Source organism: Poecilia mexicana, unplaced genomic scaffold (assembly GCF_051168715.1).
Source record: "Poecilia mexicana isolate PSO_F unplaced genomic scaffold, ASM5116871v1 scaffold_12, whole genome shotgun sequence".
Taxonomy (NCBI): domain Eukaryota; kingdom Metazoa; phylum Chordata; class Actinopteri; order Cyprinodontiformes; family Poeciliidae; genus Poecilia; species Poecilia mexicana.
The window spans coordinates 18,713,603-18,730,265 of NW_028263381.1; the positions used below are offsets into that span (position 1 = coordinate 18,713,603).

At 38.6% G+C, this 16,663-nt stretch overlaps 1 protein-coding gene across 2 annotated transcripts in view; it reads left to right on the plus strand.

Annotated features, from left to right (window-relative positions):
• Positions 1-889: 889 nt before the first annotated feature.
• cntfr (ciliary neurotrophic factor receptor) overlaps positions 890-16,663 on the plus strand; it is a 233,352-nt gene continuing 217,578 nt past the window's right edge. Inside the window, exon 1 of one of the 2 annotated variants that reach the window (XM_088011037.1) lies at positions 890-1,225. The gene's annotated coding sequence lies outside the window, so the exon portion shown is untranslated. The remainder of the gene's footprint in view (positions 1,226-16,663) is intronic. The other variant, XM_088011038.1, reaches the window with a different exon arrangement.

Here is a 16,663-nt window from a genome sequence, read left to right on the forward strand (position 1 = left end):
CACTGTTAAGTGACTGTTAACTTCAGGTTTTAGAAACATGCTGTATATACCAAATATGACTTAAAATAAATATGACTTTGTAATTAAAGGAGTTTATTTTGTCAATCACAGTTTTACTTTTTTTATTCTTATTTATTTATTTCAGAATCTGTGCATATTTTTTATAATTTATTTGTTTCCAAAATGTGGTTTATTTTGTGACACTTATTTTGTAAAGCTACTTTAGGTATTTCTGAGAATTTTTTCTTTAACTCCATTTCAATTGCAGGTTCTTTTTAATTCATGTTCTTTTTTTCAAAGGACAAGGCAGGTTTTTCTGTGGTGCAGGTCTGGTCAAGGTCTGAAGCCAAGCATCTGATTCTACTTTGTCGTACCACGGTAGTTTTCCCCAACATAATTTGTTTCTTCTGTGCATGCACTTTTATTTTGAAATTTGAGTCTACAAAAATAAATCTTGCAACATATTTCAGGATAAAAAATTAAGTAAAGCCATTTCTGACTAAACAAGCTCTCGATTATGAATATATATTTAATAAGGACATTTATTTATTAATAATAGTATTGATTTAATTTTGAATGAATCAGTTCTTGATTTTTGTCTAAAGGGAATTTCTTAACCGGCCAAAACCTCCACCACTCAAACCAATATCATGACGTCTTCTGCTATGTTTGTTTTTGTTTGTGAAGAAATTGTTGCATATCTGGCAAGATTATTCCAATTTTTAACACTTTTTGTAATGCCCGATAGTATGCATGGCAAATTTGTTTGTGTGTGTGTCTGTTTGTGAGAGCTTCTCTCTCTCTCTCTCTCTCCAGTACCCCAAGCGGTGGCTAGGGGGTGCAATGTGGACACGGTGTGTGTACGTTTGACAGAGAGAGAGAAGGGGGAGATAGAGCGAGTGTGCGTGTGTGTGTGTGTGTGTGTGTCTCCGTAATGTATTCCTGCCTGTGGCTGGGCTGGTCACATGGGGAGAGCAGCCTGTTTAAAACAGCCTCAGCTCTCTCAGTCAGAGCAGTGCAAGGCACAGAGACAGACACTCACACTCTCTCTGCCTTCCTCCACGCACACACTGACACATGCTCATGCACGCAGAAGGCAACTTCCCTCTATCGGACTGACACTACACACTCGCCAGGATAGCACACTCCCATTCCCCACTGAAGAAGAGGATAAGGAGTGACAGATCAGGAAAAAAGAAAATACAGAAAAAGCTAAAGATTCCCAGTGAGTAGCTGATTTCAATTATCATCTCTTATGTTTGCATTTTTTTTTTGGGGGGGGGGGACTTTGCTCCACTTCAGCGCTCTTTGGCCGAGATCCTGACAGAGACTCTGAGGGGAGAAAGTGAGTTTGATTGACGGAAGTGTGCAGAGGCATACAAGGAAGATGAAAAAAGGGTGACAGAAGTGAGAAGAGATGTGGAGCTAGTGCAACCGTGGACTACCTCTTCATCACGCTCTCCCTCTGTCTGTGGGATCTAATGATGTTAATTAGCAGTGTGCGCTTGGAATGACAGGAATGTCTTTGCACAGAGCTGGAGTAGAGTCGGCTTTGGACTCTTGCTCTGTGTGTGTTCAGACTCGTACTCTGTCAGAATGATGTTGAGCAGATTTCCTGAAACCAATTGATATCCATTTGGAAGTGGATAGACTGGCCAATGCACTCCGGTAATAAAAGGGATGAGCATCTCTATGACTGTCTATCCATATGTCCCACTATGTCCTTTACATTCTTCTTTTCTTTTCTTCCCTCCCTCAGTATTCTTTGTCTTTGTGTTGCTTTTGCTCCTGTCACTTATGTTTTTCTGACACGCTGTCCAATTTCTCACTCTCCTCCCATGTCTCTTTCATTGCATTAACTTTCTCTGCTTTTCACCAGCCGCCTTCTGTTTGTCTGTGTTGCCCAAGCTGTAAGTAGTATTTTCGTCGCCCAACACGCTCCTGTATGCCGATATAGCTGGTATAGATTCTTCAGTTATGCTGAAACGGAGAAGATCGCAGAGTTGCGAGGAGGGCAGAATGGGTAGTGAGAGAGGGGGAGAAGAAAGAGAGGAATGACAGAGAAAGTGGAAAGACTGGGGAAGGCTGGGGAGGGGGGCATTGAAAAGGCTGACACTGGCTTGGACAATTAGCCCAGGGAGTCTGTCCTGGGGTGCTATTCTGAGAGGAGCTTTGGCCCCTGGGCCCTGGGCGTTGGGTCACGGGATGCCTTGACCCTTCCAGTCGACAGCTAGGCATGGGAGCCATTATCACAGCCTGATTGATTAGCAGTGAGCGGAAATCCCTTTTCTCCTCAGTCCTTGGGAGAAAAAGACAAAGTTTTTGTCCTTTTACTGCTGCAGGTTTAGTATCTGTCTGTTTAAATACTGAAACCTCTCAAAAATGTTTTTTTTTCTTTGTTACCTGTTGATTTACTCTTTATAAAATCCTGAAAGCAGAGCTGCACAGCAATTTGAATCATAACATAAATGTATGAAAAATCACAATCTCAAAGCACAACCTATATGCAAAATTTACATGAACTTACATTGACTTTTATACACGTGATATAGATCTTAATAACTAAGATACTAAGACTCACAGAGGGTTGTGGAGACCTTGTAATCCTGGAAAAGAAAGCAAATAATGTGGAGGGAAAAAAGCTATAAAAGTCTTTCTGAAATTCAAACTATACCACAATGGCATGTTTCATGCATTTTCAGTAACTGCAGTATTTTATTTTATTTTTTTTAATTTGTCACGTCAGATAAGTTGTCATGACAATTTCTGATATTCAGAAATCTCATCTGAGGTTGTTTTCACATTAGACGCTTTCTTTAGCCTCAGAGTTTTGAGCTGTGCACCTGCAGTGATTTGTTGGTGGTGCATTCAGAGGCTACCTGGAGGTGATGGAAGGGAGGGAGAAAAAACAAAGACTTAAGGCAACATTGTGGGAATCAAGTGATGTTGAAAAGAAAAAAAAAATCAACTAAAACTTGATGAAAGTAGAATGGTCTCAGAATTGTGGGACATATCTTTAATTTACAGAGTTGTGCTTCTCTTTTCTTGTGCACAAGTTTTTATCTCCTTGGTCAAATGTCCCTCTAATTCCAGCTACTTTTGCTTTCCTCTAAACATGCAACCCCCCTCCGCTCCTCCTTCCCGACTACGCTTCCTCAGACTGGGGGTTTGGTGGGGTGTTTAGCCCAGCTCACGGCTGATCAAAGCAGTATGTGTCAGACTGGGCTTAGCCCCGGTGCTCCTAATGGAGCACCGTTTTCATGCCTAGTTGGTGGTGGAGTGGGAGGGATTCATAGGAGGGATGAGGGGACAGGGGAAAGAAGAGGAGGAGGGTGTGCAAGTAGAAAGACTGACAGAAAGAGTCCGCGGATGGGAGGGGTGGTCAGACGGAAAGACAGGCTGAGAAAAGGGGGACATCTCAGAGTGACACAGGCAAGAAGATTATAGAGGATAGGCAGACTGATGGTCATGATTAATAGGCAGAAGGTAAAAAAAGTTTGAATAAGAAAAGTCAAATGCACAGAGAAGTAGATACAAGAAGACAAGCGCTCAGGCTGACAGTTCGACTGAGACCAGAAAGACCAGCAATGTACGTTTCTAGTATGCCCATATTGCTGGGCATGCAGTGCAGACCAGCTCCTGTACAGCGTTGGTTTGGAAGAAACATTGAAAGGGAAGAGACAGGTGTGTATGTGTGTGTGTGCATGTGTGAGAAACACAGACTACAGAAAAGCAGAGCAGTGCTTGCGAGTGTATGTTGAGCATCTGTGTGCCCATATGCCTGTATACCAAGCAGCACACAGAGATGCCTGTAAACTGCATATTGATTTTTCAGGCTGCTAAAAGCAGTCTAGACGTTTGGGCATTGATCCTGAAATTGGATGTTTTATTTCTTTTTATTGAAACAGTTTCAGTTACTCAAAGTAATGGTAGTTCTTATTAGCAAAGGAGGAAGGGGTAAATGTCGGAACAAAAATAATGGTGGTTATTGTAGCTTAACAAATGATTGGGAACTAATGCTTATGAACATTTAATGAGGGGTAGGCTTGATTAAAAATGTGTAATATTTCTAAACTTCTCTATTTTTGCCTGTCAGGTTTTCTCCTCATTGTCTGGGTACATCTGTGTCAGAGTGGGTGCAGTAGATGTCTTGCATTGGGAAAATTGTTCCCATGTTTAAGGGGCTTAACCCCATGTTCCCTACCGATCTATGTATTGGTGTATGAATGCATATGTGACTTGGTTAATATGGGTAAAATGATAAAAGAACTGTATAAATTAAGTTTTTTTAACAATATTCTTTCCCAATTTATACTGTATTTCTCTCTTTCCTGTTCTGAATTTGTTCAAACATTAACCTCAAATTTAATTAATTAATTATTTTTTTTTTTTACTTTTATATGATAATCCAAAGCAAATGGGTGCATATTTGTGTAGTGGAAGGACATCACAGATGGTTACTGAAAATGTTATGGTCATTTGCATCCAGATCCTCTTCAGTCAATGCATTGAAGAACTACTTTAGTGCGATAAAGTCTTTTGCAATGTGTTTCAAAGTTGAGTGTGATCACTGCAGTTATAAAACTTCATAATCTGAATTATGTGGAGCATGTAGAAACTGAACAAACGTGGGCTTAAAACAGCCTTGTGAAACCCTACGTTTGATCTTTATTTGTTTTAAATTTGAACAAAGCAGTCTTTTGTGAGATTTGCATCAGTTAAGCTCTTTATCAGAAATTTAAAACCAAATTCTTTTTGTGTTTAATTCAACTTTTTTTTTTTTTCAGTTTTATGCATTTTCAAATTTATCATCTCTTTTCTTTAAAGTTCAGTCAATGCTCAGTTAGATTTATGCTGAAAACACCGTGGTGGCACATTGGTTTTCTTTTCTTTTTCTTTTTTCTTTTTCAATTCTTGTTGTGCATTGCCTTCCAACTGCATCTAAGGTGTGAAAATATAAAAAGATATTTTCGACGAGCGCATTTGTGTGAACATGCACACAGAACAGAGAAATTTTGCTTGCCTCTGTGGAAACAAATGCAGGTGAGGGCCTTAGATGCAGAAAGCCTCCAAACAGAGAGACATTAAAAAGCCAACGTTCCTCTCTGGTGAGATGCAGCTCCCACGCTTTCTCTGTCTTATTCTTTCTGTGTCTTTCGATAGAAAATGCCACTTGTTGTGTGCTTTTATCTAACTGTACCTGAAGGTGTAAAAACATGACACGATTTGTCGGAATTTGGCCCCAATTAAGCCGCCTTACTTACATTTCCAAGATATGGATTTTACAACCATTTTCTCTCTACTCAACAGGCCGTGAAATGTGGCTTAGAGGGAAACTTTGTAATTATTTTAGTTATCTGTGGGAACCCTACATGGTTTCTTTGTCCCCTTTAATATGGGGAGGGCAAATAGATATTCAGCATCCCCCTTGTGTCATTGCTTATTGTTCGGTATATAACTGCTAATATAGTCAAAGCGGTGAAAAGTTCTTAATAATGAACTTTTATTTTGTTGGTAATTTTTTTCACCTTTCTGTCCAGCACTGTGTATGTATCTTCCCTTCACCTTTTAGAAGCAGCATTTTTACGTGTTTTGTTGGGAAACTTACATTCCAATTGAATATTTCTCTCTTTACACACAACTTCATTCACCTCTTTGGAGTTCTTGTTGCTGCAGGAGATCCATTGGTTTGACTGCTCTCAGTTTCAGAATAAAGCAAATAAGGAATGGATGGAGGAACAAATAGAGAAAAAAAATATGCAACTCTAAGCCCCTCCTAAAACAAGAGCTTGACCTGGTATACACAAATACCAGACAAAACTAGAGAACTATTCAATGCTTTACTTGCACATGTGAGACACCTGCACTCAGATATATTTGCATTCTGTCAAGAAATTGAGCTCCATTAAGTATGTAAAATACCTTCTTCAGCCACATGCAAATATGGCGTACGAATACGTCATGAGAACAACATATTTGTGAAAACTGCCTCCAGGCAATGGTGCAATCTAGAACCGCATGCATGCAATATAGAAATGTCATAGGAGAACGTCATTAGCATTCTGGGAAGAGTGGATACATGAAGTGTTGTGCTTCTTGTAGCTGTCCGCCACTGTGACTGCATTGTAAGTTGGCCAGCTACTGAGTGAAGAGATTTACACACAAGACATGAAAAGCAATCATTGCCAATGTCTTTCTTCTTATTTTCTCATGAGTGTTGCTTTGTTGTTACAAAGCAACACCCTTGTAAATTTAGTTTTCACTTGCATTTGATTTAGTCTAGGCGTGAAACTACAGGAAGATGGTGGTCTTTCAAGATAATTAGTTTAATCCTGGATGTTATAGTTTAGATCTAGTCGATAAATCTTGTTTTTATTAGTTTTATTTCTAACATCAAATATAACTGTATTGTAAAATGTTAATAATATTAGGTAGAATTGGGCAACTTCTCAAAAATAATTCTCAAAAGTTTGAAGTTAATATGGATCCAGCCAACACTGTACACCTCATTGGAGTGGCAAGTGTGTTTTTATAGTCATACGGGTAGTAAGTGTCCTTTAGAAATAAAATAAAGTCTGGTGTATTTTAGATGAAGTGTAGTTAAAATATTATAGATGATTTCTCAATCTCAAGTAATCTGTGGTAGATCAGAAGAGGCAGAGAGAAAACATTGACCATATAGTATATATGGTCAATTTCAACTATATATAATGACCATCATTTGCTTGTCAAGGCATTTATGTAATCAAGCTTAAGTTCACATTTCTTTTAATATTCCAGTGCTCATTATTTCTTATTGTCAACACTTAAAGTGGGATGTGATCAAAGACAAATCAATGTAGGCAGAAAATTTGATAAAATGGACTCGCACAACACAAGTTGTTCTGGCCTTTTAAACCTATCTAGAAATCAATTTTCTAGATAGAAAATTTAGGACCTTTCAGCATTAGGTTTGAAAAGTTTTTTGTTTTTTTTAAACATGCTTTAAAATTATGTCAAAGCATAAAAATGGAACATAAAAGAAAGGAATATAGCACTTGTTTTCAGAATGCAGGGTGCCCTGTTTCCAAGTACAATGTGGTAAATGAGGAAAGAGAGGTAGAGTGCCACTTTCGCCTTGGAATTGAGAGAGAGGCTGATAATTTAAGAAGTGTGACAAGGAGAGGTCAGCTGTGGATAACATCAGACTATGGCCACTACTTGAGGATAATAGGAGGTCAGGCAAAGGAGAGAACATAAGATTTATACCAGGCAAGAAGGCTCAAACTCTGGCAGACTTGAAGAATACCAGAAACAACTAGAAAATTCCGCAGAAATTTTGAGGGGCATGCCAAAGTGTGCCCGTCGCTTTTTAATCAAGCCTTCTGATGCAAAAAATTAGCATTAATGCTAAAGAAAGCTGCAATGTAGTCAATAACCTGTGGTGAGTCAGAAACATGTTGACTAAACTGTACCTGTACCATTCAGTATGTTGAAATTAATGCATAAGCCAAAATGCTAATATTAGCATGAAGACTAATATTCATGTAGGATGTGTGGCATCACTAGCATGTTTTCTGTCATTGATTTACTCCATTCAGTATACTGAACATCGCTAATAAGTAAGAAAATTATCTAATAGCTACCTTTAGGGAAAAGGCTAATGCTAATGCTAATGCACTGCCTTGCTGCGCAAGGCAGTGCACTAGTGGGGGCAGTAAAATGCTAAACTTGTGCTAATGTTAATGAACTGCCTTGCTGCGCAAGGCAGTTCACTATCCTGAGGAAAAAAAATGCGAAAAAAGCTTAATATTATTGCAACGCCTACGGCGTTGCACTAGCATGAGAGGAATATGCAGACTTTTATTTTGAAACTTTCAGTAGGCTTCATTTTAACCACCACACCAATTCAATGTGTAAAAGTAGTTTGTTTAAACATTTCACATAAAGCCCAAAGCTGATGTGAAAAATATCAAGGCTTTTATTTTGAAATTTTCATTAAGCTTCATTTTAATTGACCACAGCAATAAAATGTGTAACAGTGGTTGGGTTAATCCAACTATATAATGCCCAAAACAGCAAGTAGTTCTAAATGCCAGTTCAGCCCTAATCTGTGGTATCTGAAAGTTCCGCCATGTTGTAGTTCTGACCTTCAGTCATTGTAGTTCTAAAGAGCAGCTCAACTATCATGTTAGTGAGACACACAGGGAGAGAGAATTCTAACTGTTTGAAGCAGTTAGTTTTTCTGATCAAAGCGGCTTACTGTTCAGCATCCATAAGAGCAATCCGAAAACTTTTTGAAGCATATAAGAGGGCAATTTCTTGTCTCCGATGGAAACACGATTTAAATCTGTAGTTGTCTCTGCACTAACCTGAGAGAAAAACATAATAAAGGCCCAAGAGGAATATTCAGGCTTTTATTTTGAAATTTTCAGTAAGCTTCATTTTAAATGGCCACACTAATCCAATATCTAACAGTGGTTGGGTTAAACCAGTTTATATATAATGCCCAGAACATTCTGCCCTGTCTGTAGTTATAACATTCTGCTCACCTTCTTTCTGTAATAAGTCAGAGTTCCACCATTATGTACTTCTTAACTGCCAGCTCAGCCCTCCTTTGTAATGATTGAGGGTTCCACCATGTTGACCTTCCGACCTTCTGCTCAGGCCTCTGTAGTAAAGTGTTCCATCGTGTTTAGAACTACAAAGATGGTGTTTTTGTAGTCCTAAGGAGCAGTTTGGCTTTTGTCTGTGTTCTGTTGCTATAGTGATCAAGCCTCCCCCTGTGTTTCTCCAGACAGGGGGAGAAACAATTCTATCTGTTTGAGCCAGCCAGTTTCACTCCAAAAAGCTGTTCGAACAACTCCTTTCCATTCGGGAACCGTGATACGTATTCGAAAACCGTTTGAAGCGTATGAGAGGGCTATTTGTCGTCTCATTTAGTACCGCGATTCATATCTGTAGCTCATTCACAGTAATTGCAGTGATGAGAGAAAAATGGTGTGCGCTGAGCTCAGAACTTTTTGCAGAAATGTATGTAAAAAGAGCAATTACATGATGTAAAAATTGTCAAGGCTTTTATTTTGAAAAATTTCAATAAGCTTCATTTGAAATTGCCACACTAATTTCATGTGTAATAGTGATCAGGTTAAATCAGTTATATAATGCTCAAAGCACAAGTTGTTTATAATACCAGCCAACTCCTCCTCTGTAATAATTGAGTGTTCCGCCATGTTGTAGTTCTGACATGCTGGTCAGGCCTCTATTTTAACTGAGTCTTGGCCATAGATAGAACTACAGTTATGGCAGTTATGGCTGCTGGTTTGTAGTTCAAACCAGCAGCCTTTCTCTGGATTCTGTTGCTCTAGCGATTGGCCCTCAGCCAACTGCTGTGTGTGTGAGACAGAAAGCTGGGGAAGGATTTCAATCTTTAAGACAACCATGAAATGCTAATGTTAATGAACTGCCTTGCTGCGCAAGGCAGTTCACTATCCTGAGAAAAAAAACATAAAAAAAAGATTTTCATTTTTGCATCGCCTACGGCGATGCACTTTTGTCAGTGCAATTTTCAGAGTTTTATTTTGAAACTTTCAGTAAACTTAATTTTCATAACCACACTAATCCAATGTGTAACAGTGGTTTGGTTAATCCACCTGTATAATGCCCAAAACAGGAAGTAGTTCTAACTGCCAGCTCAGGCCTCCTCTGTAATAATTGAGTGTTCCGCCATGTTGTAGTTCTGACCTTCTGCTCTGTGAGAGCCATGTTGTAGTTCTGACCTTCTGCAGTGACTGACCTGCTTCGCAGGTCAGTCACTGCTCTCCTTATGCATTGCTAATGGCATGCCCCAATGAATACCAAGGATGTTAACTCAGGCAGCTAAGGGAAGGTGGGTAACAGCAATTTTTTTTTTCTTTTTTTATTTTAAGAGATGGATTTAAGGACTTACAATGACAACTCAAGAGATGAAGAGAAAGAAACAAAGGGCTGCGTTCAGAGAAAAACATTGAGAAAAGAATGAAAACAAGATGTAGGAGTATTATCCATGTATTTTAACATGGCTGTAGTGGCACCAACAAGGGGCGGGGCTAAAGGGGCGGGGCTAAAAGGGCAACTGCATTTAGAGGACTTCAACAGAGATTTAAACACTATGCAGATACACACAACCTGGCTTACAATAAAACAGATTCAATCTTTTTTTGTTTTATGTCAGCTAGGATTTAAAAAAAACAAAAAAAAAAAACATTTAATAGCTAATTAGCAGAGTCCTCAGGCTCAGGACTCAGAAGAGTACACATATTTCCTTCAAATTTGGTAACATTAGTGTTAAACTGTATGACTATAACCAAATATTTAGGGTAGCCTTCTGCAAGTTTCTCACAATTTTTTGCTTGAATTTAGGATTATGCCTATTTCCAAATCTGGTTGGGTTTGTTGGCCTCCTGGCTCACACAGCTCTGCTCACAAATTCGTTATGGGACTGAGATCAGATTTTTCTGATGACCAGTCAAAAACACTGACTTTGCTGTCCTTCAGGCACCACGTTTGGGATCATTGTCCACTGTAAGACCTTTTGTAGTTGTTGATGTCTTAAGATGTTGCAGGATGATTAATGTGCAACGTTCTGGTTATGGGAATTTATTATTATTATTATTATTTTTATTTTTTTTTCGAATAAGACTTTAATTTGAAAGAGTGCCTTCCAGCCCCTGGTAGAGAAAAAAAAAGGAAACATTAGGAAATTGAGTTAGAAACTGAGAGGTTCAGAAATACCATAGATGAGGCTTTGACAATTACAAATGTTTGTCGGCCAGAGGTAAGGGTGGGTAGAAATGAGAATGAAGGAGCACTCATGAGTCTAACACCTTTAAGGCCACTTGTGTGATTGAGGTCATGGTAGAAAAAAATAGTCCAACGATTAGAGGAAATAAAAGGGGACAGGTTGAATGGATTCACACTTTAGGTATTTTTTGCAGGCAAGACAAAGGTCATTGCACATGGGACAAATAAAAGTGTAGTTGGAAAATAATCTTGGTGAACAGGTGAGAGGAGGCGGTTAACCTGTGTCCTCGATTGTTCTAAAACAAAGTAACTTAAACAAATCTGGTGCTTCAGAGAGACAGTGTTTCAGTATTTTCTTTTATTTTTTTTCAGCTGACACATTAGTTCTCATTTGTTTCAATGTTTGCTTCTCACCACCCCTGTGCACAGAAAGTGTTCACCAGTCTTTTAGTGAGGCACCTTATTAATAATGTACCATTTTCCATCAACTGGAAAGTTCCTGATATATTTATCAGTCTCAGCATGGAGTCCCTCGTTTATAATAGAGACCAAATAATTCATTCCTGGTTTAAGGATATTTTTCCTGATATATTTATTTATCTTAGTTATGAAATATGCATGGCTTGTTGAAAGGCTTGGGGTTCTGCCTGCGGCAGTGCTGTCTGCACGCGTGATGCGTCTGTCCATGCATTTTTGTGTTGAGTGTCTTTGTCCACTCTAATGAAGCTGCGTTCTGTAAAGTGTGTTATTGTTTATGCCCATTTTTGTCCACACCTGTCCAAGTATATGATTTCCATTGTCTGGACTGCTTTTTTTTTCAGCACTATGGAAATGGAAGGGTGAGTGCCTCTCTCTGAGCTGGGAGCTTTGAATCTATAAAAGCCTGATGTCTAAACCCTAATCAATGCCACCCTTTCTATTTCCATTAATGTACATGTGGAAAGCGGTAAATAAAGCATGACAGACGGAGCTCAATAGTCACCACATATTGTGCAAGAATCCTGAAGCTTCTCTTAATTACACTCCAAGGAAGGAAAAAAAAACTGTGCATTGATATATTTGGTTTAAATTGTCCATTCTGAAAAACTTTTACTTATTTATTGTTTTCTGTGAAACCAAATATCTTTATACTCTAAGTAGGAATCAGGAACAAAACAAAAGCTTTATTACCTACATGAAGTCGAAATACTGTTTTATTCTTCTGGTAACCATAGTCACCTAACATGGCATACCAACACCCCAATCGGATATGAATATTAACTGAAAAGCTCTAACTTTAAAGATACATCAAACTTATCCAAAAACTGTGATGGATTTTAGCATCTTAGAAAATGTTCCACTCCTCTTTCAGTGGTTTTTCTTTTATATTGAAGCAAAACTAAAATGATCCATTCATACAAAACTGCTTTGTAACTTATCTGGATAAATAGTGGCATCTTTGTGCTAGTTAAATTATTAAAAGAATGAAGTTTAACTTAAAAAAAAACAAAACAATGCATGACCTGCCTGACATGTCTTCGCAAATAATATCGTTTGTGCTTGACAGTAACGTGTGAATCTGAATGCCTGTTAATATTATATATTTCTATTTTAACAGCCTCTCTCCCCTCTTCCTCCTCTGTAAATGTACTGCTCCACGCTCGCTGTATTGCATTTCATATTACCCTTTACACTATGTTTAACTCCTGATATATTGATCTTAGCTTTAAGTTGTAGGAAGATAAGTCCTTCTACTATGCAGCTGTCACTTTGCTTTCCTTTTTAAGGACGATTTACAGCAAATGACTGCTGCACAACTAGAAGTCATGATCGCTCTTACGTTTCTTTCCCTAATTTAAACCTTCTGAACTGGCAGTATTTGCCTCTTCGTAGAGCCCACTTCATTAGTCATGTCTGCTTATGTACATGTCTCTCAGTCAGTCTTAATTAATTTTGTATACTTAAGTAGGAGATTTGCATTACACTGGGCCTGCTTTCGGAGTTCCTTTTATTGGTGGTGTCTGGACAAACCCCCTTACAGGCGGCCCACACCCACCGAGCACACGCGCTTTTATTTAACTGCGCTCACCCGACAGTACTTTCTCTGAAGGACCATACGTGTGTGTGTTTTTCCGCTCCACTGTGGTAGTTTATTAGCAATGTCTACTTTGATAGTTAGTGTGCACGCTTGATTATGGCTGAAAGGGAGTGGGCCGGGTGCTTGGCCGGAGAGGAAGTCTGCCTAATGATATTAACAACATCCTTTATTGGACAGCCACTGCAGGCAGAGGAAAGGAAAGTAGTAAAGGAATAGGGACTGAAGCTTGAACGGAGGAACAGGGAAAGTGGGGAGATGGAAAATTTAAGAAATGAAAAATATTGTATGTCATGAAGGCACTTTGTAAAAGAGTAGAGTTTTATTGTGTCTTTGAAATTTTGTGAGAGGAAAATAAAACTAAAATTTGGTTATGAATTGGTTACAAATAGTCTCTGCTCATCTGAGTTTTTCCTCATACCCCATATTCTTGTCATCTAAAAAACTCAATATACGTACGTATTGTTGCTGGATTTGCTTTTTTATTTTTGGGGATCCAAATTATAATAAACTGTGTGCAACAGCTAGGCATTTATTTAATAAAACAAAAAACAAACACTATATATATATGTGTGTGTGTGTGTGTGTTTCCACAGTGTTATCTAAGAAGAAATTTCCAACATTTTTGCCAATATTGTCATCAACCACCAAATATGTCTGATTACAAGTTAAGACGTACTCCCACGGATAATTTTGACATATTAAAATGTCACCAAGGGTGAAATTAAATTCACAAATGGCACAACAATGATCGTATAATGATGCTACTTAATCATGTGCTTTCTGATGCAGACACTTTGATGAAGATCCATTTCACTGCAGCCTTAACGGGAGTATTTTCTAGTTAAATCAGCTGCTGACCACTTAGATTAATATATTTCCGTTATAGAAAAGGAGAGAGAGAGTTCTTAGCAATAGAAGCTGTTTTACCTTTCATTTCAACATGAATGCATTGCATTTAGCAGGGAGTGCATCACAAATGACATGCATGTTTGATAAATGTGATAGGATGTGTAATGTTTCACGTAATGGACTTTATTTCTTGACATTTAGACCCACATAAAATGCATTTCAGATGCACATGCCAAGATTAAAAAAACAAAACAAAACAAAAAAAACATTATGGCATAGGTTTTGTGCTGCAAGTATCATCTACTCATTTTGAATGAATCCTTGGGAGAATGACTGATCAGCTAAAACAAATTGCCAATTTTCTCTTAGTTTCTAACTATCAAGGGGGAAGAGAGCCAAGGTAAATAAAAGCTTAATAGGCTTCATTATTTCATTTGACAGCTGAATCTGATCAATACAAGAGAAACTTAAGCAATAAAGGACAGACATGACTGAAAACGCAATGCATTTGCAAAGATGGGGCTGACACTATCCAGCTCACACAGCCAGGTCCAAGATGCTGATAGGTATATTGTACATTGAAGGCCTTGTCCAGGTCGTGGGAATGGTGTACAGATGTACTGAGTATGTGCTAAAGGTTTACCAGTAAAAGTGGGAGACATTACTCAGAATAATGGAGGATGACAGGCTCATATGGGAAGTACTCCTCAGTGCAACATCACCTCAGAGATCTCTGCCCAGATGAGTGCATATTGCCCATATTAAAAATTGCAATTGACAAAAGGTCAGTATGTTGCGTATCATACTGCATATGCCCCAGTTCCATCAAGGGCAATCATGTTCATTTTGATGCAAACAAGTATAAAACGTGAGGCTTTAGTTTGCAGAGAGTTTTGCCAAAATTGTTAGTGAGGTCTGACTCCGCTCAAAGCAGAAAGTGAAAGTTTTTTATTTTTTTTGCTGTATTTTGCTCATAAAACACTTAATCTCTTCAGAATGTGAGGGCAGGTTGACCTATTAGTTCTACTTGACATGGGCATTTTCACAATGAAAGAAAAGTCAGACCTTTGAAGGTAGCTGCCAAAGGGATTGTAAGTGATCTACTTATACCTGTGACACCGTAATAACTGTACTCAAAGGCTGGACTAGTGGCAGACAGTTTACCACGGTGTTGCTTTATCTGAGGCAAAGTTCTAACCTTGGAATGTGCTTTATAAATCAAATCCCAAGCAAAACCTACATTACATTCAAAAACAAGAAAGTTAAATCGGGTTCTTAATTTTGATGTCTTTGTTGTAGAAGTTATCTAAATGGTGAAACCTATCTGCTCACCCTAAACACACCCGACTCGTGCAAGTAGGAATGCTTTCACCCACACTCAACTGCATGCATAGATACCAAACAACAATGTGGGGACTGTTAAACGCAACCCCATCCTACAGCAAGTGATGGCTGTCACCTTGAAAAGCATCTCCTAATGCCAAAAAATGTCAGACCTGGCAGCTTCCTCTATTTACCTTGGCGAGGTGCCTGAGATTTCATACGCATCCCAGATGTGCGAGCACAAATTCAAGGCGGCATGTTTATTTGTATGTTTGTGGGCATGTTCGTCTCCCTCGGCGCGTATGCAGCTGAGTTTTTTTTTTTTTTTACTGTCTTGTTGAGTTGCCGAGTGTGTGTGCATCATGTCTGTGTCAGGACTAGAGAGACAAAATAAAATCCCTCTCGAATACGTGAGACAGTGTGAGCAGTGTCAGCATCTCTTTGCACCTGTAGCTGTAAAGACAGATAACTTGCAGCCAACAGTCACCCTGTCACAGATCCGTGACACGCTGGAAAACGTGCAGGTAAATATGCTAAATAACTCCAGGCAACCGCACATCCAAACAGTCATTACTTAAAAAAATAAATGCATGCATTCAGTGGAGCTGCACTGACACGTGAACGTCGACTGGCATACAAACAACTCAATTGCGTGGAAATTAAACCACTGTATGCAAACACATTGATATGCCGAATTCGAGATTTGTCTTTTGAAAAAACATTCCGTTTTATAAGTAGCAGAGGTAAGAAAGAAGTGCTTTCTAATCAGGATGAATGATTTTTAAAAATCTGGCACATGCATATCATTCTTTTTAATTTCCTGTATAAACATGCATTTTACTTCATATTTGTGCATAGACATGTAACATTGGAGGCTGGAATCCACCATACCATACTTCTCCTAGTGAGAAACAGCCATCCCTAATATCATGAAGCTTTTTGACAAGAAACCCCAGGTGGTGCATAAGACAAATGCAAGACCCTGGGCGGGTTACAGATGTCAAACGTCCATCTGTCTGAATGCTACAACCTTGTAAATGTTGTAGAAGATGCACTGTACAAAGTATTAAGAGCAGTGGGACCAAGAATTTTACCGTATTGATGCCCAAAGAAACATCCAGTCATTGATTACAAAACCTGAAGTCCTGGAAACTCACATCAACTCAAAAACAGTAAAGTATAAAAGATAAAAAAGTCTTCTGTTACAGGATTGTTGGGTGTACAAATACTCGTGCCACTGCTGAACTTGTTGAAAGCAATTATTTTCTAATTTGGGGTTTTTCAACACTCATAGCTGTGCTTAAATTAAAGGTTGGAGTCTTTTAAATTTTGAGTTTAAGATTATGCCACTATAATAAAATGTGACATTATTTCTAAGATTCATCTTTAACCAACTACAAAGACAAATGTATACGTGGATGTGTATCTGCTTTGTATGGAAGCATATCTTTAGCCTCTAGCATGATTTATTTCCTGGAATGGAATCATTCAACAAACATTTCAGAAAGCTGAGATGCTAGTCCGGAAGGTTTTCTAACAAAAAACGAGACGGAGATGCGTGCATTTCACAGTGACGTCGGCAGGAAACTAAAGATTGCCGTTACTGAAGCAACTCTGGCAAATCTAAAGCTGGATGCCAGGCGTAAACTGACT